This window comes from Cygnus olor, chromosome Z, assembly GCF_009769625.2.
Source record: "Cygnus olor isolate bCygOlo1 chromosome Z, bCygOlo1.pri.v2, whole genome shotgun sequence".
In the NCBI taxonomy this organism is placed as follows: Eukaryota; Metazoa; Chordata; class Aves; order Anseriformes; family Anatidae; genus Cygnus; species Cygnus olor.
Window position 1 is genome coordinate 26,233,180 of NC_049198.1, and position 24,989 is coordinate 26,258,168.

The window sequence follows — 24,989 nt, forward strand, 5'->3', positions numbered from 1 at the left end:
TATGATTCTATGATGAGCAATATTTTAGCCTACTTATTTATTTATCTACAAGGACAAAAGCTGTATATTTACACTCTTGGACGGATATGATCTTCAGGGAGACAGGAACATAGCCTCTATCTATAGACTGTATTAAGATGTTAGACCGATTTTGTGACAAGATGTTTTTTCTGTACAGACTATAGGTCAGGATAGTTTTGATGTAATTTTAAAATGTCTTAGAGAATCTCTTAGAGAAAGGTAGTGCCATGTCCAAGTGTTTAAATGCATCAGAATAAATCCTGCTTGAACTGAGGTTATTAAAAAAAAAAAAAGGGAAAAAGTCCTGGTGATTATTAAGCACTGGTGGCCAATCAGAAATTAGCATCATATAAGATTACAGGAATTTGCATTCTAGAAAAAATGTTAGTTAATTTTACAGACAGCATTTTCTTGTGTTCTTTAAGACAGTGACTTAAAGCAGTTAAAAGGGTATAGAACCTGGTACAAATACAGTTTTCTCAAATCACTGCTTAGCTCATCAGTAGTATTCTCATAATTGCTGATGTCATTTCAAGCTCATGCCACAGGTTTTTGTTTTTTTATTTTTTTATTTTTTTTTTTATTTTACAGTGTTCATATATCATACAAAATACCATACAATTTATGGCATACTCTTGTGTAAGACATAAGTGCAAGCATAACTAGAAATAATTGTTCTAATAATAAAAAAGAAAATAATTTTCCATATTATAAAAATGCCATTTTCTACTGCTGAATAAGATTTAAAGCCTTTAAGATAGGAAACACTGAAACTTACTAGTGCTTTTCCTGAGGAAGATATATTTTTTCTAAAAAAGCTGTTTAATCTTAAATGCTGAGTGTCTCTCTAGAATGACATACTTGTGCAGCAAGTCTGATTTTTAAACACGGTGATTCATAATACACTGAACAAAACTTCATATTTAATCTTTCAACGTCTTTTTGAGTGGCAGGTTAATAAACATTATTCCCATCAATGCAGCACCTGACTAGCTCCAACAGTAAAGGCAAAAAAAAAAAAAAAAAAAGAAAAGAAGCTGAACCACAATGTCTCTCTTCTTTTCCTGCCAAAAAAGACAAAAGACCAGTATGTAAACCTAGAATACTGGAAGATTTAATATTAAAATACCATTGTATGAGCTGGAGTGGAATGAACTGGGTGGAGATGTGTATTTATTTCTAAAGATAGCAATGCTAATTGGTAAAAAGGCAAACTTGATTTTTTTTTTTTTTAATTTAATTTTATTTTTTTAATTGCCAAAGCTTGTCTTGACAGTAGAGCTTATGTGGGTTTCACAGTGTAGGATCACACTCCCTGGTTATAAGCAATGCCCAGAACAGGACAAAGAATTGGTTGGCACATGGTCAAACTGCAAAACATGGTGATGGCTAGATACATAGTCCTGTGAAAGCAGCAGTCTGTGAAACTGTGTCACCACTGAAACTGCTGTGACAAGATGACAGCGAACTCCCAAAATTATCATGCTAGCCTCATGCAACAGAAGCAGCCCTGACAGATTTGAGGCTTACTTCATTTATTTATTTATCTTTCTATTTTTTAATGTTCTGGAGAACTTACCTGAATTTATCTGTCTTGCTGTGACCTGGACAAATGCTGTTGGTGGGGAAGGTTTCCAGGAGCCTGGTAGGCTGTGTCAACCTGGTATATTGATGAGATGGGGACAATGGAAAACAGGTCTGGGGATGTGCCATAAGAAAACCATTTCTTTTATGAAGAAGAGAAGGCCCTTTTCTAATTCATTCATTCTGATTTCTATGCCTCACACTCCCTTAAGGCAACAGATAGTGCTGCACATTTATCTGAGGTTGGTGAAATGTAAGACCTTTTAAATATTAATGTTTCTTGAGGCCTCTGAGTAGGTTCACCACCTGCTATCTCCTATAGCAACTGTCTGGAGCAGTTTTAGTCACTTCTTTTATTTACAAACATTCCTTTTGCTCAACGCCTCTTCACAGACCAACAGGACTTTCAGAGACTAAAAATTGTGCAGCTGCCTCACTGCAGGTCTTGTGGCCCCTGGCCTGGAGGAGTGGATAGGCTTCATATGTCATCAAACTGGACAGTGAAACACCATAAATCTGCACAAGCGCATTGAAGTCCCAGATTATGTGGCAGTGGCATACAAAATCCACTTCTATCTCTCTGTATCTACTAATATTTTCAAAACATCCAGGTACGTGATGGTGTTTTCCTTTTGAAACAGAGGTAATGGGGTCTGGCCATCTACAGCTTACAGTGAAGAGTAGCCCGAGGCCTCAGAACGAGTCTCTGAGAGGCCATAGATTTGAACTCAGATCTTGAGTCCTGGGCTAGTGCTCTAGCCATCCTGCCTGTGAAAACTGGGGTGATCAACATGGCACAAGATAATATGCAATAAAGGAAAGCAAAGTCAAAAGCTGTGATGCAGTTTCTCCTGCTGTCATTTGTCCAGAAGAAATTTTCTAAACATGTAAGTGCATTCTAACTTTTCTGCTGGCATCACAATAAAGCAGAAATTCTAACATGGATTGTAGCTGCTGTATTTGCTACAAGAAATATCTTCCACTTTAACTACTTACTGCATAAGCCTTGGCTTAATGATGGTTATTACATTAGTGGTGAGATCTCTGTAAGCCCCATAAAGATTGGCAATAAACCCGTGTAATGGACTAAGCAACACTGTCTGAAATGTCAAGATGCTAGTTCATCTATTGCTTCCCACTGTTTCTCTCAGTATATAAAGTCATTTACTATTGCATGCATAGCTATCCTTTTTAAATGGCATGCTTGGCTCTTAAAGTCATCATGAGAATGGAAGTTTTTCTTGGGCATAAGCTTTTGACTTGCTGAAGATCGTGTAAGAAGAGCAGAGAATTAAAGGGAAGTCCCCAGCCTTCCTCTTAAAGGAGACCAGGTGGTTGTGTGGTTATAGAAAACAGTACTGAGGGTGTGTGCAGCACAGCACGGCTTTTAAATACTGAGAGTGGTCTGGAGAGAGACTCTCATCAATGCCCAGCTTTCCGTCCATGCCTCAGCAACTTATCATCAGCATTACTGAGTTAAAAACAGGCTTCCCTTCGTAGTGAGAGGTATAAATGCAAAACCACTTACGGAAAGACCAACAAAAAGGACAAATAACTAGATAAACATGACTATACTCTGAAAATTCATGTCAATGGAGCCTTTCAGAGCACCACGTGAAACCACAGATGAGTCTTTCTAAAATAATGCAGGCAGTACTTCCCTAAGAGCCTGGGAAACCTTGTCACCCCTATAGTATTCCTTACTCCCCTCAGGAAAACAAAACCTGGCACTTCTAATGCCACAGGATATTAACATCTTTTGACAAAACAACAACAAAAAATGAACAAACAAACAAAAAAACATCAAAACCCTGTGCAATTTGGGGATTTACCAAAATTAGTCAAAAGTATTTATTCATCTCTTTTAATACTGAGTAAAACTTTACTTTGCTGGGTAAGTGGCTTTTTCTGTGGCCTCAAGGTCTTGTGCTAATGAAGCAAGTTGGAGCTATTGACTGAGAAGCCCATAAATGAAACTATAGCTTTATTTTATGGAATGTCACTGCTCTTGCTCAATAATGACAGTGAATGGAGGTGTGATAGCCTAAAGCATCATTTGCTCTTTCTTATGATAGATCCCCCCAAAATTCTTAATGTCCCTGCTTATGGGAATCTGACTTATTAATATGCGCTGGATGGTTCTTATCCATGTTTCAAATTACTGCTTTGCTTATCTTAAGCAGATTAAAAGCATATACCTTATTCGTGACTAAAATGTGTATTTGTGAAAGGTAAAAGCCATCCTTTTGAGCTGAGTACAATGCAGCCTTCTCTAAATGGCTGTGGATATATTTTTATTTTATTTCCATACTGTCTCTGTGCTGGGATTTAGTTGAAAGTTTTAAAATACAACCGTGTTTCAAACTGACAGCTTCCAGCACAAATGAAAATGCTGGGGAAGAGAGGGAACTAAATTTTCAGTCTGTTTTTATAATGCGAGTTTAACATAACAACTCTAAAATGCCTTGGAACATAGAGTCAGTTACAGCTTAACTATTTAATACAGCATAGATAATGTGATATTTGGATTGAGATCAAACTCCAAATTTCATGTTTCAGGGGAATGTTCAGAGACTTCAGTTTTGGTCTGGGGTCTTGACTTTTAAATGTATATATTTCTATTTCATGCACATTATTCTTTTAGAGTCCCTTGTAGAAGTTGATGGCTTTTTCAATATATTTTTTAAATCTGTTGTTATTGGAAGAAAAGCTGTATTCCTGAACAGCCAACTACCTGGGGATGATGATGTATCTATTTATATTGTAATTTGATTGACTAAAAGAGAATTTTATGTATTCCAGACACATCTTGAAATCTCCTTTCTCTCCATTACTTTTGACCTAGAGAACTAACAAGATGATGGCACAAGTCCATAACCAAACAAGTCCAAGAACACCAGAAACAGCTAGACAAGGCAAAAACAACTCTTGTACCTGGGGATCTCTGTCGAAGTTGTTCATAGCCAATTCACTTCCCCAGATGTTCTCCAGCATTGATTTAATCTGTTTTCCAAGCTTCTGAATAACAATTGTACTTAAGGACAAAGTAAGATACATGCTGAACAGTTGCAGGGTAGTAAATTGAAACTGGCTGTTGAGTTGACACCCAGGATAGGTTAAATGATACCTCTTTTTACTGTCACTTGTCTCAAACAGATAGTATCCCTTTCAAAGCTACCTCTTCTGCAATACTGAAGAGAAGGTCTATTCTGAGTTGGTTTTAAATGATTTTTTTTCTCTTTATCAGTTAAAACAGATTGTATACCTACCAAGCCTATATACTGCTGCAAGAGGGAAACAAGATGAAAGCCAAGGATTACAAAATTGGGACTTTCAAACTTGTTTTGCCATATGAGGAGGTCCAAGCACATTGCCAGTCTGACTGGCTGGGATGATTGATACGTTTTGCAAAATAGAAAAGTCAGATGAAGATGAAATGAAGGAAAATAAACAGTGAACTGTACTATGTTATACATTGTGGGTGGGACTCTGGGGTTTTATGTGGACTTGAGAAGATAAGATTATTTCCATGTGCCTGAGCCCATTTTTATGCTAAGGTCTTTTCCCAGCAGGGTCTCAGTATGCAGCAGGGTACATGCATCAGACCGTTTATATATCAGCACGCATCCTCACCCTTCTCCCCCCAACCACACTGTCTAGGTCCCAGAGCAGGCTATGGAGGTGCCTCAAGCAGCAGCCTGGTGTGGTCCAAAGGGACCCCTCTCTGCGGAGCTAGGGAGGCAGGGTCCTGTGATGGGCTGTTGTGTATCTGGGAGGGGAGAGCCTCTGTGAGGGAAGGCAGGCAGGATGCTGTCCCCCCTCAACACAGCTGGGAGGGGTCACTGTGGTTGTTTCTGAATCAGGACGGTTGTTTCTGGGCAGGGGTACATGGAGCTGCTGATTTTACACGGAGCTGCTGATTTTACAACTATAAACATACTTTGTGCAGAAGATCCAGAATGAGCAGACTCAGGATTGCTACCAGAAAGCTTTCTCTGGCTGTGCTGCAGGAGGGAATATGAAAAATGCTTTCAGTGGATGATTAATAGGAGGGAGGGGGGGCAGCAGAAATAGATTTGAGTTGAGCAGTAAGCACAGCAGAATGGGCTGTTACTAGCAGATCATTAACAGCCCACAGTGATGCTGAGGACTCTTTAATAAACCCATTTAGGGAGGATTACTGCTATTAGGAATAATGATCAGCGGCAACACTGTGTTTTATATGAATAATGGGTGCTATAGCCACCAGTGACAATCTCTGCTGGAGTCATTTTATGTTTACTGAAACACAGGATTTTTTTTTTCTTGATCAGAACATAGCAAGTAGTTTGATACTTATATTTTCATGGTTGAAAAATCAACAACAATAAAACTATTAGAACTCTGCAAATTAGGGTTGCAGAAAACCTGGGCAAATATCCAAGGTCAGAAAATATTTGAAATGTGGCAGAAAACCATGAAGATATAGTTCTAAAAATGCTCATTTTTTTATTCTACTGACCTGCTTCTGTCTGCTAGGAGTCAAGGCTAGGAATTTCTGCACCAAGTCTTTCCTGCTTTCTTACAAGTCACAGCAGATGGCAGTGAGCTGAATTATGTATCTTCTTGCAGGCTCTTTGCAGGCATGCTCCAGCCCCAGTCTGCTGTTAGGGGTCTAGTACAATGTCATCTGAGCTTGCCCCTTTGTCATGGAGAGCTGCTTCAAATGATGGGGAAGATTACTTCTGCACATGATGATTTTACAGTGGTAGAGTTTCATTGGTAGGGAGGTCATCCTTGAGATGTACGTTGTTATGGAAGAAGAAGCTGCTGCTCTGGGTTAATGAAGATGTGGCAGGGCTCATTTATTTTACAGAGCTTTGGAGCTTTTGTTGCTGTTGATCCAACAAAAGGAAAGACTTTTCTTCCCTTTCAAAAGATTTTAACTTTGAATGTCAAGATATGTTTGGCTGGTAGTTAGAAGGGAGTGTATTTAATACAGGACCATTGAAGTGAAGCAAAAATTGAGCATGTAATACATGGTTTTTTTCAGAGTAGATCCACGCCTTAAGCGGAATTCTCACTTGATCACATTTTTGTACAATTGTGTGTATGGAAAGGAAAATGAAAGAAAGTATAAGAAAAAGAAAAGGAAAAAGCGTGGAACTACTTCCCATCTCTCCTTTTCCTGGTGTGCTTCAGTTCCTATGGCAGGCATCATGTTCCAGCTGTTAAATCTTTGTCTAGCAAAGCAGCCACCCAGAAAAAGTTTCCAAGAGATGTGAAGGGGGAACAAAATGGCTTTATATTTAATTTATATTCATTTATACTTCAAAGGTCTTTCTGCAGGATCACTTTTTCAATGAACCTGTATGGAGCCAACAAACTATATAAACAGTAGTAAGTAATTGGCCTCTGGCATCTTGCATGAACAGAGAGGATCTGACATTTACTCAAAGAAAATATGCAAACTTGTCAATGCAAAGCAGTGACAAAAGCTAATCAGGAACTGTTGTGTATCCTGAGGACTGTCCTGCATAGACAGGCATTGTTATTTTCATTTTCCCATGAATCTCACTGGCCTAACTCTGCTGCCACTGAGAATTATGTTTACTGATTTGATAACCTGCTGTGTTAAGGCAGTGGTTTGGAGATCCCACCTCTGTCTCTAGTTGCAGTTTAGTACCTACCTGGGTGGAGAGAGTGTCTCCCTTCAGAGCCCTGTTGGGAGGAGGAGAACCCTGTGGCAGCATCCCCTGGAGCCCAGGCCGTCCTGGAGTTTGGCACAGTAACATATGCTAACCTGGAACAGACATTGCAGATTTAAGCTGGACATCTGAAAGGCCTTAGAGTACAGTCACTGCACTGAGGTCCAACATGTGCTGTTCCAACACCTAATCCCCTTTTGTCATCACCAGACACAAGCAGTATTGTAAAAGCTAGAGTTTATTCTTGTGAGTGGAGAAGTAGAGGTTTCTTATTGGGTTACATTAGGACACAAGAATGTCATAAAAAAGCCTTCAGGAGCCAGACGGCATGCCAAGTTGTTATTAACTTATGACTGTTCCAGTTAGAATTGCAGCTTCTCTTTAGTGAGTTTGTCCTTTTTAACTCATTTATTGTGCTGGTATGAAGCACTGTGAAGTCTTATAACATGCCTTGGTCCTGGGAGTAACGATGTTCCAGCAACATCTGGCTTCTGGAAATAAAATGTCAGGAGCACCGATCTAGTGGACTTCCTAGCTACCACAGGATTGGGCCTCAGTTGCTTGTAAATATGTCCTAGTTTCATGGGGGCATGTTTTTATCTGAATTGTTGATATAAATGTAGCTGGAAAGAGCTTGTTTATGCTTGTTTTTCCTGTCATTTTGACTGATGATTATATCTTTCCATGCCTGTCACAGTATGCCATTGTTGTGACCCCTGGACAACTCATATTTTGCTGAGCTTCATACTCATCCTGTTACCAAAGCAACCAGGGAGGAAACTGTTTGCAGAGCTGAATTTAGGTACTTGTAGCGGAGAGTTCACACCTGAAATAACATGCAAATTGCCATGCCATCAAATAAACAATGTAGGAAAAAAGCAAAAAGATTGTTATAATGTAGAAACTTGTTTTGTTTTAGAAATTATCTGTGCTGTTGATAGATCCCTTCTGTCATCTCTTCTCTGTTATCTGACATGATATGGTATAAAGCTGTTGATTCTACTTATAGCTTCACATTCCAAAGCATACTCAAATGGAAAACAAATCCGGGTTATGAGCAATCAAAGCTCTGTCTTATCTTTTTCTCCAGCTTGTAGGCCAAGAAAATAGTTAATTTCTTTATGTGTGGTGTTCTATGTTATAATAGTCTACCTACTGTAATATGAAATAAGTGCCACTAGTCATGGGAAAAAGTTATGTTTTAGCTCGCCTTTATGCAATCCAGGAATTCACTATTCAACACCTACTGCAGGTTGCTTATGAGAAATAATTGGGAGACCTTTATTTATTTATTTATTTATTTTGGTCTGGGAGTGAAATTCATGTCTGCATAACTAGAATAGATAGAAGTCTATAGCTTGTTATCAGTGAAATGGCCTGGTTACTCAGAAAACACTTTTCAGCTCTTTGATACAGAAGGTCAGGACTCACCTGGACTGCTTTTCTACCTCTCCAGTCTCAGTCTGAAAAGATAGTGCTAATTATCTGGTAAAACCAGATATCTGGATTCCTCCGGTGTTCTTTTTGGGATGGTGACAGTGAGGCCTTGAAGGAGCAGCAGCCTGAGTCCCCTTGTACATGAGGCTGTCATTGCCAGGTCACTGCTCTGGGAAGCTCAGCCTGCCAGTGAGATTTCAATGCAGGATGATGGGAGGTCTGCTATTGTCAAAAACTGATGGTCCTTGTCTCTCTAAAGTTGGTTTATACTGAATGAATGTCTCTCTGCTCCCAGAGGGGACACAAAGCACTGTGGCTGCTGTAACACTGGGTTTGGTTGGGAAAAATGGAGACTGGTTTGGTTTAATATGCACTGCCTGTGCATATTAAACCTGAAGCCTGCGGGGTTTCCCTTTATCTTACATTGACAAGTCCTACACTTGGTGAAATTAATGGGAGTTTTGGCATTGACGTCAAATATCAGAGGCAAAAAAATACATTGTAGAAAAATTAGATTGTTTGGGGGACAGAATAAATATCTCTGGCTTGGAAGAAAGAATAGTCTTTGGCTATGCTAGAAAAGGTGGTTGTAAATCATACTTGTTCTCTGGTGCTGCTGGCCAGAGACAGATTAGACCTTGAAATAAACAAAAGCAACTCCAAGGCAGCTCTTGGATTTATCCCAGCTGTTCATGGCCTCAACCAGGGACCACTGGGTCTAAGCCTTTTAACCAGGCTCAGAATGCCATTAGCTTCCAGCAATGGAGCGAGCAAGTCTTCTCTCTTCCCTGTCTTTGGAAGAGCAAAATTCTTTTGTGGTGGTAATGACTGGGCCATTTGTGGGAAGAAGCAAAGTGAAGGTTGAGAAGAAGTACGGGGGACTATGGCTGAAGAAGAGGAATGAGGAAAAACCAGTGGAGGTTGGGAGGGGAGGGAGGGCGACAGTGATGGCTCCTGTTTCTCTTCTACCAAGCCTTCCTTCATCTGAGCTAATCTTAACTTCTGTAACTTCCAGACTCTCTCAGCACACAACCAAAAAGAAAAACAAACAAACAAACAAACAATAAAAAACACTAAAGGATTTGTTCCACCATTCTTGTAGCTCTTTTGTGTTGTGTGTAGATAACTGTGCAGGTCAGACTGGGCATCTCACTGTCTCCTGCTAACAGATCTGAGATGGAATTACTATCCTGGAGATAGCAAAATTTTACTACCCACATAATGGATTTCCTGAAGAGCTTTAAAACCTCATCCATAAGGGACCTCTATAAGACCTTGGAGCTCAGAATTTTGAACCTGCAATCACGGTGTCTCCTGGTACACAAATACTTACATATATACATACATACACACACATATATATAAAATATATATATATGCATATTTATATACACAAAGTGTCTATCACCATAGAGTGTACAAAGTCCAACAACACCTCCCCACCCCGTATGGAAATTCTTGGGATGTGTTTCAGGGATGTCTCCAGGCAGTCCTGAGGCAGTAGCATGTATCCTAACAAAACTGTGATCATAAGCCAGCTAAATAAATGTAGGCAAGGCATACAACTCGGAAGCGTATTACCTGTAGAAAGTGTGTGTTGGATCTTTTCCCATGCAAGTCTTCAGCAAGCATTGTATTTCAGAGAGACGGTTATAGTTGTTACAGGCATGTAAAAACTTTGTTATTATTTCTTTTTAACTTTCTTCGAAGACTGCATGAAAGTGTCAAGGGGAGGGAATTGTGTGTCATAATCTATTTTAATGTTTTCTCCTTATTTATCACCTAGCAGCAAGGATGCTGTGATGAATGAGAATGGATATACTAGGGTCACCCTCAAGAGAATCTTTCTCTCTGACTTTATATTACTCAATTGTAATTTTCCAGAGACGTTTTAGGAAACTAAGATCTATGTATTTCTTTCAAATACAGTATACTGAGACCAGAGGTACAGAAATTCAGAGTCACCATCGGTTGATGGATTACCAGAGCATACAGTAACAGTAAAGTCAAGGAAGAGTATTTTCAACATCTGAAAATACATAGAACATATATGAAATGTGTGAAGCAGCTTAAAACACAAGTAGGCAAGGCTGGCCTGGATTCTGCATTAGGATACCATTATCAGAACCACTGCTGACTTTTCATGCACATATCAAAGTGGGAAAGAAAATTAGGGAACCTGAATAGCGGAGAAATAAAAGGAGAGCAACACATACAGGAGGAGGACTGGGTGTGCTGTGTGTGCTCCAGGGCTCTGTGCCCTGGTAAGGAAGAGCACAGAGGTCTGTGCTCGCAGACCTCCACTGCTGCCAGTGGAGAAGCATCAGTTACAGACCCGTCCCATGGTGCCTGGCACGTGCCCTTGCTGTCGCATTTGCCAGCCTGTGACGGGGACGACAGGATGTGGTGCAGGTGGCTGGCAGGGGAGGAGAGAGGAACAATGCAGCCATTCATTTCCTGCCTTTCAGAGGTATTCTCACAGCCTCATTTTAGGGTACAAATCAGAATGGCTGGTGCACACTGTATTTTCTGTCTGGAAATGCCCTCTTTGTGTCTCTTCTACCTCTAGGGTCTGACATGCTGAAGGGTTACACCAGTGCCAGCCAGCTGCTTGCTAAAGTAGGCTGAGTGTCCAGGATCCCTGCTGAATTTCAGGGGACATGGATTGAATGGCCCTGGTTTTAAAACAAGTGGGAGCAAGTCTGAAACACCACCATTACCAACTTTAAAAAAAAAAAATCCTTTTGAAAAATCCTTTTAAATCTTGTCAGGCTTCTATGTCCCTATTTGTCTAACTAGTTCCCTCAGTAAAAAAATGTGTCAGATAGAAATAAATGTAATGGGAGGAAATAATTAACAGGATCTAGGGATACTGCCCACGGGAATTACTCTTTTTGTGGAGAATGATGGATCCAGTTAACAAGAGAGATGCTCTCAAATGCAATTACATGTTATAAATATTTCTTCTGTCTCTTCTTAAATGTTATTTTATTAAGCTCAAAAATACATTTTTTTTTGTTGTTCTTCTTTACACTGTGGAAGAGACACATTAGGACTGAACTAAACTTAGAAATATTAATAATTGAATATATAGCTAAGGAAATTAGCTTCTTAATACCAGAGACTTCCATGCAATTACAGTGTCCATAAATGAATAATCTGCTCAGCTGGACAAATGGGATTCTCTGAAGTGGATGCTGTTTAGCATTTAAAGAAAAGTAACACCTGCGTTTAGGAAGGGGGACATAATGTGACTTGTCAGGATGTAGTGATTGAAGTTCTGGGATATGCAATTTCAAATTCTGCAGCAGCTTTCAATTTATTTTGGCCTTAATACTAAAGGTGACTTAGTGGTTCACCACACTATACTCTCTGAATTACTTGAACAACAGTACAATTCCAGATTTGGTTTCACTAAAATATATGTTTGATGAAAATATACATAATTTCAGCACATTGTTTCAAATAAGGAAAAGAAGTTCTTTAAGGTATTCTGGAAGAAAAGTGGAAAACTTCCTTTGACCCTTAAGAATAAAGACATTTTGAAATACATTGTTTCATTTTGGATCAAAAGAAATATTCAGACCTGTAATATTCTTTCTTTCTTTTTTTTCATTTTTTTAAGCTCATCAAGAATAAAAAATAACATAAATTTTTGTTTCCTTCAGAACACCTCAGTAAGAAGTTATGGACCTACATGTCCATATCAAATCATGTATCAATATAACATTTATACTCACCTTGTCTGGCTTTCTTCGTTCTGGATACAACGCTCATGAAATCTATCACAAAGTCTTCACCAAATATCCTGTTGGCTATTTTGTTTGTATTTGGACCCTTCTTCCTTTCCCATTGCTTTTTTGCTTCATTAACTCTTCAGTGTGAGATCTCTGCCTTGCTCCTTCACACTACCTCTAAAGGCTCTCCCATTTGTACACATCTCTAACTCTAGTGAAAGTCACTGAATTTGGTCTACTTCTGCTCTAGCGAGTTTATTTCATAAAATAAAAATAACCTCTTGAAAGTTACATCTTTTTGTTATTTTTCTTTTCTCTTCTTATACCTTAAGATGTTTTAAAATACTGTAAATTGAAATATATTCCTTTGCCTGAAGAACAAGACTGTGTCGGAAATCTGATTTTTGGGTAGTGATGTTGTAGCAGATCTCTTGTGCTGCTTCCTTCAAGGGAGAAGATTAAAGATGTCCTTCTCTTTAGTTTCTTGGGGTTTCAATCCCAGTGAAGAAAATCTTAAGTAAGTTAAATTTCTCACTCTGTAAAATAGCTTGATATGTATAAATACAATGCTGAACTTGAAAGAGATAAAAGGAACAGATATACATTATTGCCAAATACTGCTCTTGGCTATATACCTGCACTCCTAAATTTAGAGACATTTCACTTTTGGAATTGTTGTAGAGCTGATGTCACGGCATTTCTCAGGATTGTCCTTGACTGTAGGAGGCAATTTTTATAAACCTGTCACTCTTATCTTGAATCATAGTTTAGATTTTTCCAGTTTCTTCTCTGGCTTCCAGATTGCTTTTGTATTTGGAAGCCCAGGCACATTATTCTGTTTTGAAAGCCGTTAGTTGTCAGGCACTACAGACCGCAGTGAACATCACTCAGGGAAAATAATTGGGATAGATAGTGTGACAGTCTGTGTGAACACTCATACTTTCTGACAGCTCCATTTTTTCCTGCCATAAGTGTCCTCAGTACTTCTGGAAATTGTGGTTCATCAGCCATTCTGTTATATTACCCAAAACTAAATCAGTTCAGAAGGATATTTGATATGGCAGCAATTTATTGAGTTTCCACAGAAAACCTAGAATATTTAATGTTTAAATAAGAGAAATTATACACTGTGGGCTCAGGCTTACTATTGCATATATATTTAGAATCAGAAAATACGTTCCACATTTCTGAGCCTTCAAATCTTTTGCCAAATTAATCTAAGCTTTTAAATGCACTTTTAGGAAAAAAAAAAAAAACAACAACAAAAAAAAAAAAACAAAAAAAAAAACAAAAAACAAACCAGAAATTCTAAGAGTAAAAACAGCATCATGTTTAAGCCTTGAAGTCTCCTGGGAAAATCCTTGGTACTCCTTGCAAAATCCTGGGGGAGTAACTTCTGTGGTACTACTTCCTGCCATGACAGGCTGTGCTGACAACACCTCCTGCCAAGCCGTAGGATTATCCCGTCATCTGGTCCCACAGATTTTCTACCTGAGTCAGGACGTACCTAACCTGCCTCAGTAGGCAGGTCAGAGATAAATACAGCAATATTTGTGGACAGTGCTCTTCTATTGGGATATGCAAGCCATTGTTTATTCAATAAATACCTTTCCTGGCTAAGTCCTATGTATGATAATGCAAGTTCTTGTGTATCTCATGCAGGGATTTTTTGTTTGGAGTAGTTCAGAATATGACTGCATTCAGATCAGTGGGAGATTTCTTCACTGATTTCAGTGGGGCCACCTCAAACAAGCTGCATGTTTGTTGTAACATCCATGGTGATGTTTCCTATATTCCCAAGCTCCCTTCCAAAGGATATCTGTACTTGTTTCATCTCTGTGGTTTCATAATCTTCCCATTAAACCTTACCTTCTTCTCAAGTGATCATGTTTTTCCTGTTATGGGGCTATAAGGTGGAAAACTCATCTCCCATTTGTCTTTATTTAGTTAAAAACAATATGGAACACCCTCTGGCACAATGTTCTTAGACCATCTGCAGACAAATTCTTTGTTACTGTTCCTCCCTTTGTTTCTTTTTACTGGACATTTTCCTTTAATCTTTGTGGATGTCAGGATATTGTCAGAGGTACCTGAATAAAAGCAACATTGATGGTGGACTCCAATACTTAAAAAAATGCGGATGACATACTCAGAGTTTACATATCAACAAAAAGACACTGGCCTTCTCTACTTGTAGAGATGATTCAGGAACAAGTAAGGCAAAATTAGTAATTTTTTTTTTCTTTTTTTTTTTTGTTTGTTTATGAAATATAGTGAGATGTAAATAAAAGAAATGTGCAACTATGTCTCATTTTTTCCAACTTTTTTCTTTCTCTCTTCTCTATTATTTTCATACAACTCTTAAATATTAATTGACTTATTTCTAGGTATTATAATTTTTTGTGAGAGCCTCCAACCAAAGCTATATCCAAACGTATTGTAACCACATGAAATGAGAATAAACTGTAGTCCATCCTCCCACTTATTTACACTTTTTATATCTGGTTTCAGCTACAGCTGATAACACACCCTCATGATAAAAGTGCGACAATGTTGTAGCACATGTGTACCACCAGGCTGGCTCTGCTGACGGAATATGTAACATATGCGGAAACCTGTGTTGATGTGAGTCATCAGTCTGTTCCCATGGATGATTTGGCTATCCAAAAGATGCTTGCATCTCTTAGCCCAGTGACAGGGATCTGGGCGTGGGAAACCAAAGGTTACAGGCCTTCTTCAACTACGACAGGTGAAAACTAGCCCCAGGGAGTCAAGTGGGAAGATCCTGTAGACTTTGTGAGGCTAGGTGATAACTAACTCAGTGTTGATAGATTCATTTGGGATTTCAAAGCATGGTATTTTTCTGTGGGATCCACAAGAGGTCTGGTAGCCTGCAGTCCAGAAGTGGATTCTCTTCCCGAGAGCACTCCTTGTTTCTGCTAACTTTTCCTAGGTCCTCCTCTGGGATCTGGAATCAGCCTTCCAAATAAGTCAGGGGCCAAAAAACAGAGTCCCAAGGGGACCATTTTGCAAGACCCTTCCTCTTGCTCCAGTTCTCTCTTCTGGCTTGTAAGTTACCTTCGTTCCACCATGCTTTCCCTTTATCACTGCTGTGCAGATGACACAGTCCCCTAGGCCCCCAAACAGAATTTGCTGCTATCATGTTATGCACCATGTTTGTTGGAAGTAGCTTCCACAGTCCCAAGTTCCCTAGCAATATGCTTTTTTTGTGTGTGTCTGTGGTGTCATATTAAGATTTCCCTGATAACAACTCTCTTTTGGGCTGACTGTCTCATTCTGGAAAATCTTTCTCCTCCTTGGCTTTGCTTTGATCCCTGGCTTTCATAGAACTGAGGAAAAACAGGTCGACCAGCCTGAGGAAAGACTTGGAGCAGGAACTGCATTGAATGAGAACCACCTCTAAAATGCTTGGGAGCAAGAAAAAAATTCTACGATTTCTACATGAAATTTCTGCAAGTCATAGGTAATGAAGGATATAGAAAATATTTTATAGAGAATATAATTGAAATTTATTTTTTTCTCCCAGACAGACAAATCTGAGAAAGGGTTGGCTTTGCAGTAAAAGCAGCTAAGTCTTCTTTTTACTGGTGTTTTTATAGTAATTAATAGAAGACTTTAAAAGGTGCAACCTTTAGGAATGCCTGAACAGTTGCAGGGTGAATTTTATATTTTATATTGAATGATGAACTGCTGCATAAAATTCAGTTCATTTGCATAAAATACAAAAACATGGTTGTAGAACAGAGGAAGAAAGAGGACATTAGGTACATATATATATATATATATATATATATATTTATATACATCATACGAAGTCCTGAAAATATCAGTCCAAGAATTGGCTATTGCCAAAGGGTCAAACAGAGCACTTGGAAGTATTACAGAATTCATAAAGAAAAAAAAAACAAAAACAGAAAATGTCATTACTGTGTGACCTAAATCTCTAGTGCACCCATTTTTGAACACTGAGGGCAGTTTTGGTCTCTTCACCCCAAGAAGAACAAGCAGGACTGGAAATGTCACAGAAAAGGGAAACAATGATAACAAAATGTTCACAAATACATGGAAAACTAAAGAGTAAAGTGAAGCCTGCAGTTTGGAGGAAGATGACCTGGGAAAATTTGAAAAGAAGTGTAAAATATCTAGGGAAAGATTATTCATTTGCTCCTCAGAAAGCAAAAAGTAATTGCCACCTGATGAACCTAGAAGGATGTATATTCAGACACAATTTAGTTTTTTCAGTGGAGGAGTAACATAGAGGAAGAAATCATTGATGTTGGACATGGTAGATTCCAAAACAGATCTGTACAAATTTCTGGAGGTCAAGTTTATCTGTTCCTATTAAATCCAGAGGTGTGGATCTGATCTCTGCCTCTGTATACTCCTGTGTAGCTAGTGTATTGATGATGGATGGAAAGATATGATGGGACACATTATAGTCTACATTTTTCCTGTATTTCTTTTATGCTTTCCCTATGCATATGCTACTGGCCATGACAATGGCTGAGATGCACTTTTTGTCTGACCCAGAAAGGCACTTTTTTATGTCATGACTTTGAAGCTTTGAAGTGGCTGCCAATTCATACTGAATCTGACCTTAAAACACAAACTGGTGCATAGTACAGAGTGGGAAGGTATTCTTTTGCCAAAAATGCAGCAGGCAGACCAAACAAGAGGTCTGCCCTACATGTGAAGTCACCAGGGAGGAAGGCAGCACACTGCGGGAGCTGTTCATATTTTTTCATCATGGATTTTGTTCATCTCCACTCCCTCAGCCCCTTATGTTTTGTTTTTTTTTTTTTTCTTTTTTTTTTTTTTTTTTTTTTTTCTGGAGGCAAGGATCCTGCTCTGGCAAACACTGTAAATGTCTCAGTACTTGTCTTAGGCTGGCCTTTGGAGGTCTCCAGATGGTCTCTTCAGACTATATTTTGGAATAGCTTTATTCACTCTAGGGACCCTGGTGATCTCTAATCTTATAAAGACACATAAGATATGCGGCATGACTGTCTTGTAATATTTGCTGTGAGGTTTTGCAGCAGACATCTAAGTGCAATTTGAGAAAATACTTGAGTAAATTAAATAAAAGTATTCACCCTACTGAAAGCTACCTTCTAATGCTGACAAATTGTTGTGTAGCTGCTTGTTTTTGTTAACCTTTTAACATCCAGATACAACATCATCCATCAAGGAACAAAGAACATACATCCTGCTTGTACCACACAGCTCAGAGACTGCATTTTGCAGAGCATTGACTCTGACAGGCTTGGGGGTTATGGTGGATAATCAACAGAGCATGAACTTACAATGTCAGCATGCATGAAAGGGAGCTTGTTTCTTGAATATGTGAGCAGAACGACAGAAAGCAGAAACAGGGAAGCTGAACAGACCTTGTGTATGGCATTAGTCAGGGCATTTGGAAAGTGCTCTGTCCAATCTTAAAAAAAAATAAATAAAAAAATAGGCAGACAATTGGAAATGAACCCAATGAATAATAGTGTTTTGGAAAAGCTTTTGCCTTGTGAGGCATTTAAATGCACTGATGACTCTACCATTATTAAACAGGTGAGATGACAGTATGGATGCCATTGTTTCAGGCCATCTCCTATGGCCACAGGCTGTTCTCAGGCAGAGGCTCTATCTAGTACCATCCAGCCACAGGTAGACAAGTTGTTCAGCAGCCACAGCCTCCTTTTCACATATTTTCCCTTTTCTCCCTCTAGATCTGGGCAGAAGGTGGGCACCACTGGTGCATTTGCAGATTTTAAGCATGTTGGAAAACCATCGCAGGCAGGACTCACTCTGCCTTGTTAATTTTATATCCTGTGCATTCAGCCAAGAGGTGAAGTATGGCCAGAGATTTTCTGTGCAACTTGCCACAGCAAGGAGATCCAGCCCATGAGGTCTAAAAGCATGGAAGGGAGTATATGTGATGTCAGAGGGCTCTATAGTGCAGCAGATAAGTGGCTAGAGGCTAAGGCTAGTTTAGAAATTTCTATGATTATATGATGGTGTGGATTTTGTGTCACTTGATATTTTCAAATCAAGCCTGGATATCTTTCCACAGAACAATACTCTAGCCCAACCAGGAAGCACTTGACTTGACAAAGGAGCTGCTTTATGACATTAAATGGTCTGTGTTTTGCACAGTCAGGCTGGATGATTACAACAGTTCTTAAAATCTGGGACTCTAATGAGATGCTTTGTCTTCACAGTCAATTATTTTAGTTATTCATGCACTAGAACAAAATAAGATATCCTTGAGACACTTCAAAGGAAATTGCATCCTTTCTTTGCTATGTAATTTTGATATGCAGTATGCAAAACTTGTGCTGCTTCTTGTCATGTGTGTTACAAGACCATGCCAATAGCAGTAACAGCTTTCTGTTCCACCAGCCTTCATTTGATTATGAATTACTTATGGCCAGACTTTGCTTCTGTTTGACTGGCAGCAGCAGCAACGACTTATCTCTTTATCCAAAGAAATATTAAAGTTTCATGCTTAGCTGCTTTCTCTTTACATTAGAGTACACAGAGTGAAGTCCCTCTACCAAATTCAGCAGAATTACCCATGTACAAAATGATTTTGACAAGCATCCACATTGACATTATACAATTCGTATTTTTAAATTATTTTTACACACAGCTAAATGGACTGCTTTAGTTTGATTCCAGAAGAAAGCTGGCTTTTGGATGAAGTGTAATTTAATGGTGTTTTGATGTAATGATCTGTTTTTCAGCAGAGCCCACAATTTTGCATAAAGAAGTCTAAGCAACTCTGCCTATAGAATAGTCATTTGGGGTCCAATGTATGAACTAGCTGCTCTTCAACATAAATGTTTTGGTATTGACTTCTGATCTAAATCACAGCTGATTCAGACTTATCTAGAGACAGAAGTGAAAGAAGTCTGGCCAGTATGGTAACGGATAACAAAACATGTTTTTAGAAATATATTAACAGTAAGAGGAGGTCCAAAGAGAATTTCCATCCGTTACTGGATGCAGGGGGGAACATGGCTACTGAGGATAAGGAAAAATAATACCAAATGGAACATGCAATTAAATTTAAGATCAAAGACCTCTTGTTTTAATTTCCTAACTTTTCCAGAAAGGCTTGAGAATAAACCACTAAGACTTTGGCAGAAATCTCAAGGGAAAATCTTTCAAGCTTTTAGAATATGTGAGTGTACATACATCCTTTATACAGGATTGTTTTGTAACCTTCTGACATATTTGAAATTCAGAATATTTCAAACAGGTAAAGTAATTTATTATTATTATTAAATTTATTACAAAATAGTATATTATTATAAAAATCTAGAGTAAACTGAGAATAATGTGCTTTCAGCATCATTTTAAACAAGGTTTTTCTTTTTTTTTTTTTTTTTTTTTTTTTTTTTTTTTTTTACATAACTGTGCCACTGGTAACAAATGTCATGATTTCATTAAAATGCTGTATAAAGTCCGTAATGTACAACTCCTTCAAACAGACCACGGGGATAACAATGCTAAGCTTTAGTTACATGATTCACACATTTTATTTGATTCATTTTGGGACCTCTTCTTATACATTTTGCTGCATTACAGTGGTCAGACCTATGCTTTGGATCACTACATCAGGTTATTGTATAGACTTATGTGAAATGTCTCTCATGGCCTATTGAAAAGAACATTTACACGGGTGCCCTTCCTGTTTTTGTCCTTGCAATTGTAGACTGCTTCTGTCCTTGACTAGATCTGGAGAGTGAGATCATACTTTGAAAACAGGGAAGAGAATTACAGCTCTCTCTTTGTTAAAGAAAATTGTCATAGGAATGTAACACAAGCCATTGTTTCACAACTTGGACTTGGGAGAATTTAGTTTTTGTAACACTTATTTTGTAGAAGTTTCTACAGAACAGCTCTAGCTTAAGTGTTAGTTTTTTTTTTTTCTTTCTTTCTTTTCTTTTTCTTTTACATATTTTTTCCCTCTCCTTGACCTAACAAAGTGCTCTACTGGGGAAATTTAGCAACAGCTGGATTGCTCATTAATCAGTGGTGAATTAAGAAAATGACCTAGGACTGATTATCAGCTGGATTTTGTAGTATGTTGAAAAAGTTACATCAGGCTCCAGACAGTGTAACATAAGGTAGTATAACACAGACATCCCCAATTAGGGATCTCCTGGGAAGAAGAACAGAATGGAAAAGAGAGATTGATGGCACCATGTTTTGTTGAATGTCATTGGTGAGGAGTTTATATAGTAGCAGTCTAATTTATGGTGAGATAGCTGTGAATTTAATTCCCATGTTAGCACCTGAGTATCTGTACTATGTTGACATCATCATCTTATGCTGGTAGCAAGAATCTAGCATTGTTTGCTAGAGTGATAAAAACCCGAACTTACAGAACACACTGGGAGATAATGTGCCTCTCACCAGTTTTTACAGAATGTAAATGAACAGTTTTCTCCATTAAACTTACAATGACAGCAATCCTTCTGACTCAAAATACCTGAAACAGGTGGCAGACCCTTTCCTATAAATTCTTTGTAGAGGTGCCTACATCAGAATGGCTATAAATATTTTACAGTATCAATACATACAGGTTTATCATTTTTCCCTTAAGCTTTAGCTGTGGATTGCTCAATTTATTATTGTTATTATTTTTTTTAAATCTTTTCAGTAACCATAATGCTTGTATATCAACTTTTAGCCATGTTTCCTAAGGAACGGAGGATTCTCTGGTATCAGACTGTATCTCTAATTGTGTATCAGTTCCCTCTACCCTGGTAACTGCAACCTGCTGGCCAAATTCAACTGAATTTGAAGGAGATGATAGAAGTCTTAACAAGAAATATGTCATCTCTCCCTTTCCACCCTTCCCCCCCTTTTTTTTTCTTTTTTGAAAATCAATATCTGGAGAGAGAAAATAGATCTAAATTATTGCTGCAGAGAATAAGGCAGGTATAACTCGTTTGTCTGACAGTCTGTTTGGTAGCAGCAAGCCAGTCTTCATGCATGTAAATGACTGGTCATGGCATATTAGTGATGTGAAGGAACAGGGTAATCAAGGTTACTATGTTAGTAAAGTAGAAGAGGACACAAATCTGGAAGAAAACCGTCTTTTGTTACTTTTGCTGTTCACTGAAGAATGTGTTGTTTTTATACCATAGTGTGCTTTCAGCTGCAATACAACAACAACCCCTGGAACTTAAATTCACACAGAATAGGAAGGTTCTGCAATTTTCATTTTAGATCTAATCAGTATATTAATCAGCAGTAGATTTCATTGTTGGAAGCTTTTCTCCCTTTATCATCTTAAGAATTACTTTTTAAAACAAGCAAACAAAAATATGACAGGATTTATTAGGGTATTGCATCAATGGACTGAGTTCTTCACCACTTCACTCAGATCTGAGTGACTCTGTAAAAGACACAGACTTTGGGTTTCTGACTTTCGACCCATTTTTGATCTGCCATCCCTGAACATTTTGCCAGTGGAGAGGTAGTCATGAATTTAAGCATAATATGATAGGTTTTGCTGTTATTGCTTAGCTCTGTGGGCCTTTTAGAAGTGGTCTGTGGATCTCCAGAAGTATATGCACAAAAGGTTGCAAATCTGTACTTATGTCAGCAGCCAGTATTAGGGCAGAGCAGAGTTACTGGATGAGGTGGTATGGCCAGTGTCACCTGTGCACCCTGAGGAGGACTGCAACAGTCCCTAGGGCTTATACCTCGTGCATTTACTTTTCTTCCTTATCTCCAAATCCAAAGTTGCTGTAACCCTTGAACAGCACATTCCTTCCTGTTTATTTTTGATATCTGAATGACATTTGAGGGAACATCAAATAATCACCAACTGATGAGGCTCTTCTGCTGCTCTCGTATCTTTCTCATGCCAGTCCACATGGACACAGGAAAAGGAGCTCTAGAGCAAGATCACCGGAGGCACTGGGTCTTAAGGAAAAATAGAGATAGTCAGCCTCCTCTGCTTGGTGTAAGTGGCTGATAAGGCATTTGCTCCTGCCTGAGAGCAGAGGACTTGGAAAAGGCTCCAGCGCTTCTCTGGCAGCTGTAGCCAGCAGAGGTGCTTGGTGGTGACCTACCGTGCATCAGGGCCCAGGAGCAGGCAGGAAACCCTGCACAGCACAGGCAGGGAAAAAACAAGCTCTGAAAACAGACCCCAGTGCCAGCAGCAGTGCTAGTTCGGGCTCAGGTAGGTCAGCAGCCTGTGTCAGGTCTGGGGAGCCCAGGGGCTGGCAGGACAGTGTGGCTGGAGAGCAATGGCAGGGCACACATAACCCTCATACACTGGGGAGCTAGAAAGCAGCCCAAGAGCCCATGGCCTCTAGTTTGGCTCTGGTTAGATTGCACAACATTGAATAAATAAGCCCTGTTCCCCGAGGAAGAGCTCAAAAACTTGTGTGAAGCTTTGTGACAGTAAAGAATGCAATTGGAAGGAAAAATAATGCTGTGTGATTTGCTTGTTCATCCAAATTCAATAAATCCCTTTGTATGCAGCCATTGCCTTTATGCAAACTAAACATCTCGAACAAAGAAACAGGTTACTGGAGCCTAATCTATTTTCTTGGATGGTTTCTTAGTAACTACAGCTGTGAGTTGCCAAGGAGCCCAGCTCAATGCTTTGCAATGAAGCAAGGGGCAAGAAAAATAAGTGAAATAAAAGAGTGCAAGACCAAGTTGTAAAGTTAAGTGCAGGCTAACAAGCAAATATTTGTTGTTTGTTTTGTAAGGTCATCAACGATTAGTTTTTTTCAGCTTTTCTTAAAATACACGCGTTTGTGTTTGAAAGTTTCACTGTTGTGTCCCAGACGTGTCTTCAGGCTTGTGCTGTCTGGCACGGCTGTGCTGCCAGGCTGTGAGCTTTGCCTGGATGGGCAGGGGCAGTGTCCTGACAAGGAGGGAGTTGGGACACAGGGCATCCTCTGGAAGTGCTGTTCCAGGCAGCACGGGCTGAAGGTGCCACCAGAGGTTATTGATGTTGCTTCCACAGTGGTGACAGCCAGCATTTACATCCTGGACACTGTCAAAAATAGACTAGAGGCAAAGGTTCTGCATTTCTCCAGGGTGAAAACATTTCATCTGTATTCATCCTCTCCTTCTTGCTGGAGCAGAGGTTATTTTTCTGGCAGTTGAGGGAAAGAAGTAATGCAGGGCTCAGTCCCTGGAGAAACAGTAGGGATCAAGACCTGGTAGGGGAAGGGCAGGAGTATAACTGGGGCTAAGAGACTCTGGAGTTAAACTGGGTTGTTCAAAGAAAGAGAGGGGATATGAAAGGAAAAGGGCTGTTAGCCGCTGGTTTGACTCTGACACCTTGGTCAAGACCATCCTTACCTGGCTGAGGCAGTGCTGGTAGAAAATGCTAGGTGGCTTCAAGATGGGTGACCAGGACTTTTTCGGCTATGTGATGGAGCCAGGAAGTGACAAAGCTATCAGGGACTTGGTAATCCATCCTCATTTGCTGGGGCCAGCTGTATGGCCATGCTGATACCATATGTCTACGATCTGAGTCTTAATATAAATTGGTTTATGTCAATGTCTTCCTCAGGGCATTAGGCTCAACACTCCAGATGGCAGAGTGCTCCTGGTACAGAAACCATATGGTAGCGTATAGTAAAAGTTCAGAAAGGAGAAGAAATACATCGCACTGCTTGTTTCTCATAACAATAGGGTCAATAACATTTAAGTCAGCATTAGTTAATGGCAGAAATGATACCAGCATTATGGGCTGGCATAATTAATGATGACAAAGCATAGGTACAGCACACCCACAGATTACCAAAATTGTGCAGTATCACAAGATTTTAACCGGACCCAAATTTTAAAGGAGTCTAAATCTCAAAGGCTTTAACAAGACTAAGGTTTTAAAAGCTTCTTGAGCACAGTTCCCAGTAACTACAGAGTATATGTATAGCATTTTAAACATGGCAGGTTTTGGAGCTGTGAAGCCTAGGACTGCTTGGTATCAGACCTGAGCCTGCACTGGGTATAGCAATGTCTCTGTGGTTGTGCAAAAATAGACAAAGGGAATGTGGGTCTGTATATTGGGAAAGGGGGGCCATGGGAAGTAGATACTGTCAGCCCAGTACTATGTTTTTCTCTTCCTGTACTAAACTCTAATATGTTAAATAGTGTCTTAAAACTCAGTCTACAGAATGTGTTTTTGTCTTACCACTACCACCAAAAAGAAAAAAAAAAAAAAAAGCATTTTTGTTATCTGACCTCACCAGAGTTGCATCCTTTTGCTGCTGCTGGTTTTTAATGATCATTTTAAAGTGATTAACAGTGCCTGGAGCCATGACAGACTGACTTCCTGTGCTGAACTTCTACATGTCTGGATTTGCACGAGGGAGTTCCTGACAAGAGAGTTCCTATAAAACAAGGACACTTGGGTCATTGTTTAGAAAAACTGACTGCATGGAAGAGACATAAGTCATGGACTAGGACAGATGCTCTGGCAGAGAGATTTTTACTTGTTTAGGGTTTCTTTTTTTAGCACCGG

General features: G+C 39.2%; 2 long non-coding RNA genes across 3 annotated transcripts in view; both read left to right on the plus strand.

Moving 5' to 3' along the window:
- Positions 1-24,989, plus strand: part of LOC121061798 — a 50,193-nt gene that overhangs the window by 16,936 nt on the left and 8,268 nt on the right. The window lies entirely within an intron of this gene.
- Positions 14,829-18,420, plus strand: LOC121061799. Its single transcript, XR_005815287.1, has 3 exons — positions 14,829-15,091; positions 15,815-15,950; positions 18,208-18,420. It is a non-coding gene; the product is annotated as an uncharacterized LOC121061799 (long non-coding RNA).